This window comes from Nanorana parkeri, unplaced genomic scaffold (genome assembly GCF_000935625.1).
Source record: "Nanorana parkeri isolate BGI_ZX_2015 unplaced genomic scaffold, ASM93562v1 scaffold2044, whole genome shotgun sequence".
Lineage (NCBI taxonomy): Eukaryota > Metazoa > Chordata > Amphibia > Anura > Dicroglossidae > Nanorana > Nanorana parkeri.
This window is the reverse complement of record NW_017308312.1, coordinates 193,325-204,689: the sequence shown is the minus strand read 5'-3', so window position 1 is coordinate 204,689 and position 11,365 is coordinate 193,325.

Genomic DNA, 11,365 nt, shown 5'->3' with positions numbered 1-11,365 from the left:
GATTTGTAGGAAGCCTTGCTATAGATTATTCTGTAGATACTGAAACATGCCACTCTAGTAATTTTCTTTAAACTGAAAGCTAAGTGGATACATTTGCCTGATTTATTTCAGTTTAGTCCTAGTGTTTTAATAAGGAAAATGGCATCCCTTGCACCTCATAGTTCTTATGGCCATTTGTTTGGCATCGTGCCTCACTGTATACAGTTTTCTAAAGCAAATTGTTTTTGCAAATCTGTTATACATTTTTTTTTTACCAGGAGAGCCATCAAGTAAAAGCACTTGCTGATGCAGTTTGACAACACTAAGCCACTGACTCACAATTAGCAGCAGCATTGTCATCCTGCTGTGTGAACTCCTTCAGTTCTCCATTGGGCTGCCTATCAAGTGTATTTAAAATACACTTAATAAATAGAGGATAGATCTGAGAACCCATGAGCACCCCTCCTCGGAGTGATGGGGAGCACATACTGTATATAACATCATATATAACACTGCATCTTCTATGACATCACTGATTGTACCAGGTGGATAATAATGGCTGATACCTCCTATTTAAAAAATGTATTTAAGAAAGAACAGGGTAAAAAAACAGTAATTTCATGAGAACAAAGGTAAGATATTGCAAAAAAAGCTTGTTAATATTTGTGCTAATAATATACTTTACCAAAAGGTGATTCTTTACTAAGAAAACTGGATGACTAAATAATTTCTTTAATTATCACTTCTAATTCTCTAACATGCCATTTTTTATTTTATTTTTTAAATGTTATCCTTTCTTTTCTTTTATTTTTTAAGCATGTACTTTTTTATTGAGTTTTCAGTTGTAATACATAGGAAAGATAGACATCATAATAACCCGACACATGCACAGAACATTAGAGGACAAGCGTTATACAAGGTTATAGATGTATGCGGATCAACAGTGCTTCAAATAAACATGCCATTTTTATGAATGATATTTGGCATAAGGCTAGTTTCACACCTTTTCATGTGCATTGTTGTGCATTTTTATGTTGGTTGTTAACTTTGATGAGTTCTGTCAGCTAATTAAAGTTGAGGCTGCTATAGGAGGGTCTGGATATAATGCACTAGAAATGCATCAAAACACAAACATTTCTATGTGCTGCCATTGCTATAAACAGGGCCTAGAATGTGCGCACTAAAAAATTGTACCTGCACTTTTTTGTTGCATGTCAATATGCCATGCACAAATATGACCTAGCGCCATTAGAAACAATGGCAAAGTTACATATTAAAAATGTGTATTTTGTCTGTTTCCCTTTTAGAGATATTTCCCATTACATTATGTTTCAAAAGAAAGTGAGAAGACATCTTCCCAAAAGGGGCATAGATTGGTATAAAAACTTGACAAAGGCAAAAACCATTTACCCCTCTATTGAACCACTGGGCAGAGCCAGCCGTGATCTTACGGCTGGCTCCGGCCACTTGCAGAGGGATCAGCGTCCCTGGTTACCAGCTAACCAGGGACACTGATCTCCAGACAGCCTAACTCTCCCGGGCGCTCCGGGAGTCTCCCGCTCCCGGCCGCCAAGGAGAGAACACTGCTTTTTCTTTTTTTTTTATTCTGACACTGAGCCGTGTCAGAATAGAAAAAAAAAATTGGGCCATAGGAATGCATTGCTAGATTCATATTGGCAATTTCAATGCTATTTCAATTTGCAATAGCCAATAGCAAACAAGCATTGAACCGGCCCTCTGCTGCAGTTCTCCATCAGGTCCCCACTACTGATTGACAGCAGCAAAGGGCGGGTACAATAGCTAGTTTTCTTTGTGCTATTGCAAATTGAAATAGCCAATAGGAATCTAGCAATGCATTCCTATGGCCAAAAAAATATTATTTTTTGACGGCACCAGCCTGAAGTGAATAGCGAACAGCGTTCGGCTCACTTCGCTTTAGGTCAGTCATTCACTCGGCTGCCTACGGCAGCTTAGTGAATAGACCCCAAAGTATTTTTCAATTCTTGTGTTTAACTTCAACTTCAATCAAAAAAATGACGGCAGACTGTTTCTTTTTTAGCTCTTCTGCAGATTTTACTACGTGTATTCTGACCCACAGTGATTAACATTACAATTAATCAATTCCAATAAACCCTGATAATGAATTTGTAAGGGTCTATTGATATGTGTATAAATGAAACTCATTATCTTGTATATGTGTAGCAGGATAAAGCATAGTTGCCGGTCATGGTAATAAAGAAAAATAGGATAAGCGCTATTTTGTGTTACCTGACAATTTATTTGCGGATTTTCATCATGCTTGACATCACAGTCACTTTTTCCAAAGCATTTGGTTAATCTTTTCTGTTCATTCCAAAACAATTTTAGCAAGAAAATCTATTTTTCCAACAAACAAAAAATTTCTAATTTAAATGCATTTGACTTAACGTTGTGACCACAACATTCAAGCAGTGATATTATTCTGCAATGTAAAAAGATCTACAGCTTGAATTCTGAGGTAAACAGAAGTTGGCATGCAATGGAAATGCAAATAGTTTTTCTTTTCTCCTCCGTATGATTCATAGCCAAATGTTTTACACAGTTAGTAGAAAATGTGAGTATTTAAAGTGTATTTTTTTAAGTATAACAGTGCTTTAACTAAGAATTACACATGTCAACAATCTCTGAAAAATGGCAGTATGATGTATTACCTTTATTGGTTTCTCCAGGAAATGGGAAACACACTTCCCACTCACAGCTCCAGAGAATAGGGCCTCCCCCCAATTAGAAACCAATGCCCTTTCCTAGATAGGTGTAACATTTCCTCCAATCAATGCCCTTTCTTAGACAGGTGAAACATTTCCTCCAATCACAGAACAGGACCTCAATTACACACTACAGTGGTAGGCCAAATATCTGTGAGCCTTCATTACTTGCTTGAATTGTCTTGCATTCATTTACAGAAAAATGTCATCCCTTTTAGAATATGTCTGTGAAGGTGATTTATTTTTTACAGATATCACTTTTAGAAGGTAGTGTGTAATTTGCCTGATTTGATAATTCTTACTATCTGGTCACTGATTAATAAATATAATAGTATGCCTTGTTCAGGTCCTGATCTCCTAGGCCTCAAGGGCAATTTCTTAAATTTGGTCTGCTCTATGTATACCTCACCAAGAGCTAGAGTATACATCAGGGAGCAATTTCACCCCTTTGTATTTACAATGCAGCACCAGACTTTTTCTCATGATTGAACCTCTTAACCAATCTTTTATTACATTAGGGATTGGCTCATTTGACTATGGCCATTTTGTGAACCTTCACATAGAACAACAATTGGCACTTTCCTGGTCACTAAGTGGTAGTCTTCATTCACCCTTGCCTACTTAAGCTTTACACATCAAGTCCAACATCCTTTTTTATAGATACCATCATTACTTAGTGGGAGGTTTTCAAAATTCTTTCTGCCCCAGGATACATTATACCCTCCTTACCATTCATTCTCTCAAGGACATACTGACAAACCTTTCATACTATGATGGCAAAGGGGTAATAGGTTGAGTAAGGACCTTCTTGATTTAAAGGGAGAGTGTTTGCCCCTAAATTTGCACTACCATCATTCCCTTTTATCCAATTTATGCCAATACACGTCTTTCTTCAAAGACTCGCAAACATAACTTCCTTTCTAGCTCTCCCCCCTAATTTAGGCTCAGTTATACTTCCCTTGAACTCAAAAAAATCTGTTTCAACCCTATATACTTTTTATTAGGGAGAGGTCTGGTTTTAAAATATGATTAAATGGGCACAGATACTTAAACTCAGTGTGGAGGATACCCTGCAGTTCATCTAAAAAGATTAGATGTTGGTACATAAAGTCATGGTGAGCTAATCTTAGAGGAAAATGTAATCTAAAATTATCCAAAGAGTTTATTATGCTTTTAACATACGTTTTAAAACACCCTCTCATACACATTATCACACAGATTGACCCAAATGTCAGTTATGTAAGCCAGATTTTTTATGGCTATGCCCTAAATTCAATCACTCTGGTCACAATCCTTTTACATTGTGCAAACTCTCACTAAAAATAAATGTCTGTCTTCCATATAATTGGCCTTTATACATTTCTGTCCCCCATCCTCCTCCTCTGGTACCACTCCCCAGTTAGCTAGAATAGAACACCTCTGCATATTTGCTACTAAAAGTCCAACTTATCCTATTGGATTCATCCTAAACCACCCACCATGTCACAATTTTCACAACTACTGCATAAAATAATGGCATTGGAAAAACTTGAGGCATCCAAAAAACAAGACATTCACCTGTAATTGTTTAAAAACCACTTAAAACTTCCTCTTATTTATTACATACGCTTTTATCATTAAAATAAATGGTTTCAACATTCCAATTCTCCAAATGGTATGCCATGGAACAGTTGGAAGGTACTCTAAGTCCCTTAGAATTTTTCTTTCTCTTTAACTGACAAATATTGCCCTATGGTATTTTGAGATTGGAGACTGCTGCTTCAGTCACTATCTTCAACAACCAGGCTTTCTCCTTGTTCTTTTTTTGTATGCCGACAGAGAGGGGCTGGGTGGGGAGTCTGGGCGTTCTGTGTCCTGTGAGGTGCTCGTCAGCCTCGGGCAGTCTGGGTCTCGGGGCTCTCCCTGATCAGGGAACGGGTGTGCTGTGTTGCGTCCCAATTTCTTACCCGAGAGGAGGCCGGCCGCTGATGAACGGGTAAGCGCCATCTTGGATGCAGGCGAGGCCACGGGGATCGGCGTCTGGCGGGCAAAAAAATCGTCGAGGGAGGCAGTTCTGAAGTCGCCGGGAGTGCCGTGGGTCCTCGGCTCCTTGGGCATGGAGGAATTGTAGGGCAAAGAGTCCGCTAAATCGTCGGTCCGGCACAGTGGTGGCAGAGCTCTCCCAAAGCGTGTGCTCACGGCTCCATGTCCAAGCCACGCCCCTCTCCTTGTTCTGTAAATAATGTTTATTTACTACATTTTTCTTTCTTTTTTTTTATTGGTTTTGTTTCCCCCGAGAGTAACATGATTTATATTTTTGTACTGTAATTTTGTACTAATCCTACAATATAGGAACTGCTCAATTTATCCCGTAATTCCTAGGAAAAATTTGGTGTGAATAGCCCCTAAAAATGTCCCTACAGTTTTCCAGTACTTTTTTTTAATGCTCCTTCATTGGACACTCAAATTTATTTTTTGCATTGGGGGATTCCCTTTAAAATCTAGTTCACCTTTAATAATATTTTTTTAAGTATTTGAAACCTAATTTTCATTGAAAAACTTACTTTATTTTACTTAAAAACAACATTTAAAAACATTGTAATGCTGTGGGTATAGTTTAGAGTAATTCAATGCTAAATTCTTTTTACAGTGTGGGAGTTAATAAGGCATTTTAGGTAAAGAAAAAAAATTGATTTCATTCTGAAAAACTTGTGTGACCCTAGCTATACTAAAAGCCATTTAGTCATAATTAGGTAGGAACTGTTAAGTCTGCTTTTTCTTAAACTAAAAATCACAACAATTATATCACTACGCTGATGATTTTCAAAGAAAATGTTCATGTCTAAAACAAGAGTGGTCTAGCATTTTTTGGCTTAGATCCTCTTATCTAAAAAAAGCATTGTCAATTTAAAAGAAACCTACAGGCACGAAAAACTCCAACCTTCTGCTTGTTACAGTTGTGAGATATGTGTTCAAATGTTTAATATTTTCTGATCTTTTAACAGGATAAACAGCTGATACCTAGGCATAATTTCTACTATGCACATGAAAATGGCAACTTGTATAATGATGTGTTTACCAGAATACAGCAGAATCAACAGGTTGGCTTAGAAACACATTTTATCCTTATCAAACTTACTAGCACCTTCCGCAATTCTCTTATAAAGTTGAAAAAAACATCACATATCCTGTTAAATGCTATTATTTCCTTAAAGTTTGATAACTGAGAAAAGCATACTTTTGTTTTTATCCGGTCAGTTGATTTTGTTTTCAAAAACTGCTTACTAAGATATTCATTCAGAATAGTTGCTTCAGTAAGGACTAATTTTGAATAACACTATTGCCAGTTCAGTAACTTTGAAATCTAATATTAAATTGGTCAGCTGTGAAGCTATTTTAAAATTTGTTTTTAGGCTTGTTAAAATTATTTGTTTTGTTGAATTTAAAAACTCTATTTAATAACTGCAGTCCCAGGAAAGACTGAACATTCTCATTATGTCTTTAGTAGATTTAATATTCAGAGGTATTATATTCTTAAAGAACCAAAAAACATATTTTCTGTATGCAAAATTGTTTGGTGTGAATTTTTTTAAGGCATGGACTGATTTACTAAAAACAAACAGACTGTTTACTAAGGGAATTTGCCTTTGCAGGGAATGTCCCTTAACTTAGAGAATGTGAAATTTAACTTTGCAAAGATTACCCCATCACATTCAAGGAAAAGAAAAAAAACAAAACAGTATTTTTGCTTGCATATAATTGAGTGATGGAAGTAAGCAGTGTTTCACCTCATTCACTAAACTAATGTGAATGTTCCCCGGCAAAGCAAGCAGCCTGTTTTCCTTTAGTAAATCAATTACTAAGTATCATTAACATTATTTAACAAGTTATCATGTTTATGTTTCCATATACATGTAAGGATCAGGACCTGAACCCAGGACCTCTGCTGTGTCTGGCAGTGGGTCTTCCAGCTGAGCCACCTGGAACATTGGACAGCTGTTTGCCTGATCTCTGTGCAATCCTTAAATCCAGTTTTCTCCTGAACTCTGAACTTCTTGCTCCTCCCTTGTACTTCCTATTGAAGCCATGCCTCTGCACTTCCTGTTTGCCAGATTATTGTGCTCCTGCCAATATCCTGCTTTGTGCTCCTACTGGGATACAATCCCCTCATACTGCTATGCGTGTACTGACCTTTGGCTGCTGTTTCACTGACTACGCTTATCGCCTTCCATTTTTAACCTTTGGCTACTGACCTCGGCTGGATCTCTGACCTTGCTTCTGCCTGCTCTGCTTGTGTACTGAACCTGGCCTGATATGCAATACATTTGCCTGCTGATTGAACTACTGGACTTCAAGCCTGATCCCAGATAGTGACAATACAATAAACTTTGTTCACAAAAGGGTGAAGAGATATGAGAAGGCAGGAGAAGGGAACAATATGGACCAAAATAGCAGATTTGGAAAAATTCTCCAATTCAGCACACTTTTCGGTTCAGCTATGTTATTCTAGATTTTTCACTTCTCCTGCCTTCTCCAAACTCTTCACACTTTTGTGAATAACCCTGATAGAGATGTCTGATGTCAGACACTACACCATACACAAAGTGACAGCATTCTTAATTGTTATGTTCTCATTTTGTTATTTATTAAGGGCCCATTTGCGCCTAAGAGATCAGTTGCAGTGCATTGACACACACTTGTTAACACGTGCTATGGCATGCGTTAATGTGCTTTGAGTTAATGGGCATCCAACACACCGCAATAGATGAAAAATTGCACATCACCTTTTTTTCAGCAATGCCGCACATGCACAGCATCATAGGTTGCTAAGACATTGGTGGCCCCACAGTGTCACTGGTTGTTATAGTGCTTCCTTCTACGTCTTAGCAGCCAATGACACTGTGCAGGTCACACAGCATCGTTGGCTGCTGGAACACAAGCTGCCCTGGGTTCAGTTTTCTTGGATGCTTGCCCAACCTTAATTTCTGCCTTTGTTCAGCGAACGTTCAACAAAATGAACCCAGGCCAGTTCGCTCATCACTAGCAACAACACACAAGTAGGAATGGGTCCTTAATGAAAGTGTGAAAAATATTACTACTAGTAATACTATCCAAATTTATTTTTTGCATGATTCCACACCTCAAATATACTTACTGGCAAACTACACTGATCCCAGTATTCCTTACCAACCTTGAAAGTGTTACAATGAAAGAGCATCAGCATGACAGTCTGCCTGGACCTAGCGATTAATGTACCACAAAGCACATGCTGACCTCTTTTCAACTTTGAGGCCTTTACATCCAGTGAGTTTAACCTTATTCAGTTTAAGATGGAAGCTATGTCTTCCTCTTATCATACATGGTGGTTTAGTTGATTCTAATTAGAGTCCGTGTATTTGCTTCTGATTGTAAACGAATTGGCCAAGGGCTTCCAGGGTCCAGATTTGGTCAATGACATCAACCAGGTTCGCTGATGCTGTTGTTTACATTCCAGCAACACTGGTGACCAGTCATTTGTGAGAGGAGTAGTGGCAGGGCAGCATTATCATGGCAGTAGGTTGTAGTACATTGTTCACCATGATTGACACTGGATCTACATTGCTGGATGATATGATTGACATTGAATGTACAGTGGAGACAGTAGAGCTTCTTTTGGGAGGGATTATTGTTTAAAAAAATAATTTTCATTGTGTTTTTATTTACTTGTTTCCAGTTTTTTTTGTAAATGAGGGGTAACAAGGGGTTCTATGTATTCCATAATCTTTCACATAGGTGGAAGGGCTAATTATCTGGGCACCCCTTATTCTAAACGTGGCTTCCAGATTCCAAAAATCTCCCCCCCTGCAGATGCTCATATCCTCTTGGGGCATTGGATATGGAGATGCGGCCACTGTCCTCATCAACATGGGAACAAAGTGCCCTGCAAGGTTGAAGGCTTGGTCTAGTAAGATTTGTGCGGGGTGGGTGAATCATATGCTAGGTGGACCCAATAAATTGCCAGGCAGATTGAATGCCTGGAAGAGATTCTGGTATGGATTATTTTGAGAGGAACCTCTTTATGTTCAGGGAAGAGTACACTTTTTTTGTAAAAAATGTGTACTGCCCCTTTCAAAAAAATAAAAATAAACATGCTGGTGGCTCACCTCAAAATCAATACCAGACCCTTATCCAGACATGCAGAAGGATTTGTATTTCTGTATATATATCTCTGAGATTTACTTAGCTCTGTCACACAGTGCTTCTTTATGGCAGGGCAGAAGACCTGATTTTGTTTTCTACCGCAGATCACTGTGCAAAGAAAGGAGAAGCAGCAGAGTAATAAGCTCATATATTTGTTACACTCTCCTCCTTTCAACATGGTCCATGTTAACAGAAAAGTAATGCAGCACAAATAACTGGCACATGTTTATGCTTCTCTCTTTCCCACTGCTATATGGAGATCCAAGCCAAGAGGATTATATGAAGTACTTACCACTGCATGTATAAAACAACTAATTTAATAATGATTACTGAGCTGCATTTATTTGTGTCTTGTATATCTGCCTGGACTTTGTCCTTAATTATACTCAAAGTATTTCAAATTGTCTGAATATTATAAATGATTAATTTCCATTTATTGTGTGAAAAAAACATTGTCTGCAACTTTCAAACTTATTTTGTTTTAGGTATAATGTTTATAGTAAGAGTTTCAGATTTACCTTATCTGACCACAAATCACTTTGACATGTTTGCAGTGCCTTTACCATAGCTCAGTTTTAAATTTTTATATCACTTTATCATACGGGGCAGCTTTGTGAAGTTCAAAGGAAAACCTTTGAGAATCCTTTCTGTTTACAATATTGTACTGAACTACTTATGCTGGCCTTTTAGCTGTAGAGTTAATGTCTTACTATAAATAATGTTTTTTTTTAAATCACCCATGGTTTCTGCAACTTTAAAATAACCTAAAACTTAACACAACTGTATTGCTACAATATAGTGATTTTGTTAGAAGGACCATATTTAAAAGGGTAGTAAACCACCAACATAAATATGCAATAGTAGGCTCCCAGGAGGTGTTTATCATAATGGGCTAGTATGCACAGCATATTAGCCCATTAAGGGTGATATACTTTGCAGGTGACTCCTTCCAGCAATGCAATCACAGCACTCTCTTCCACTCTCTTCTGCCATTTTCACCCGGTCTTCTGTGTTTAGCATCTTCAGCCTCTTGATTGGCAAGCCCATAAACACATAACTCCGTGCATGTGCTTGGGAGTTACTTAATTGTTGCACAGGACCTTGCCTAACTTGTGCACTGAGTTGAGCATGCGTGGCTCAGTGCACACAAACACTGACATGCAAGAAGGGAACATTTATGACAGAAGAAACATACAGGGTCTCTTCTACCATAAAAATACAAATTGTCAGCATTTAAAAAAATCTTTAGTTCAATTAACTTTACTTCCACTTTAAACCCAATTCTGCCCTTACGTAATAATCCACTTTTTTATAAAAATTAAAAAAAAAATACTGATGATGCCTATAAGCGAGTTGGGGAGTGGGATTTAAATATACTTTGTTTCTTTGCCCTGAAAAAAATATTTTAATAACGTTTACTAAAATGCCTGGTTTGCAAGATCAGTGTGGCTGTATGTTTTTGTAAAGTAAGAGTGAAAGCAGGACATAATGGGTCCTGGTGTTTGGCAGGCATACAAGGCTGGTGTAAAACAATGTAGTGTTTCAGAACACTTCGGTCTTGTGATAGAAGCAAGTTGTATACCATGAAAGTAGGCATGTATTGTGAAAGTGGGTGTGTTTTTACACACATACAACTGCTTTGATGTAGTCAGAGATTGCAGGTGTGCCACAGGAGATGGTCATGGAATGGAGACATGTTTTAGGAGACAATGAATGACTGCTAACATTCTAATGCTGGGCACACACTTTACAACCATCACAAGATTTTGTCTTGCGATGGTTGTAAGGTAATTAAAAAAACGTACGATCTGCCTATTTTGGACAGGCAGATCGTACTTGCGATGATCGCAAGCCCGCCCCGCTGAGGGGCGGGCTTCCAATGACCGCAATGCTGAACGGGCGGTGTGCGCTTGCGCACATCGGCCCCGTGCAGCATTTATCTTACGAACATGCCACACACCCGCCGACAATCGTACGATTCTTGGCGGGTTTTCGAACATGTTAAAGTCGTGCGACCTTACAGCAGCAGAGGTCGCACGCCTTCCACACACCTTGCGATAATCGGACGATCGCGGGATTTCCCACGATTATCGTACGATTATCGCAAGGTGTGTGGGCACCCTAAAGGAGACAGACATGGACTACAGTCAGGAAACAGCCTGGGTCTTCACATCTGCTATGTGAGACAGTCATGGACTTTAGACATACTACATAAGTCAGTAAGGGACTGCATACTTGATATAGGAGAAATCCAGGTACTGTAGACACGCTACAGGAAACAGTCAAGGACTGTGAACTTGCTACAGGAGACAGGGACTATGGGCATGCTACATGAGTAAAATGAAGGCTGGCAATCATGCTTCAGGAGGGGATTAGGGAACATATATATATAGATCTATATAGATATGTAGATCTATATAGATTTTTTCAACATTTCTCATCCCAATCTTTATTTTTCCCTATCTTAAGCTCCAACTCAATGT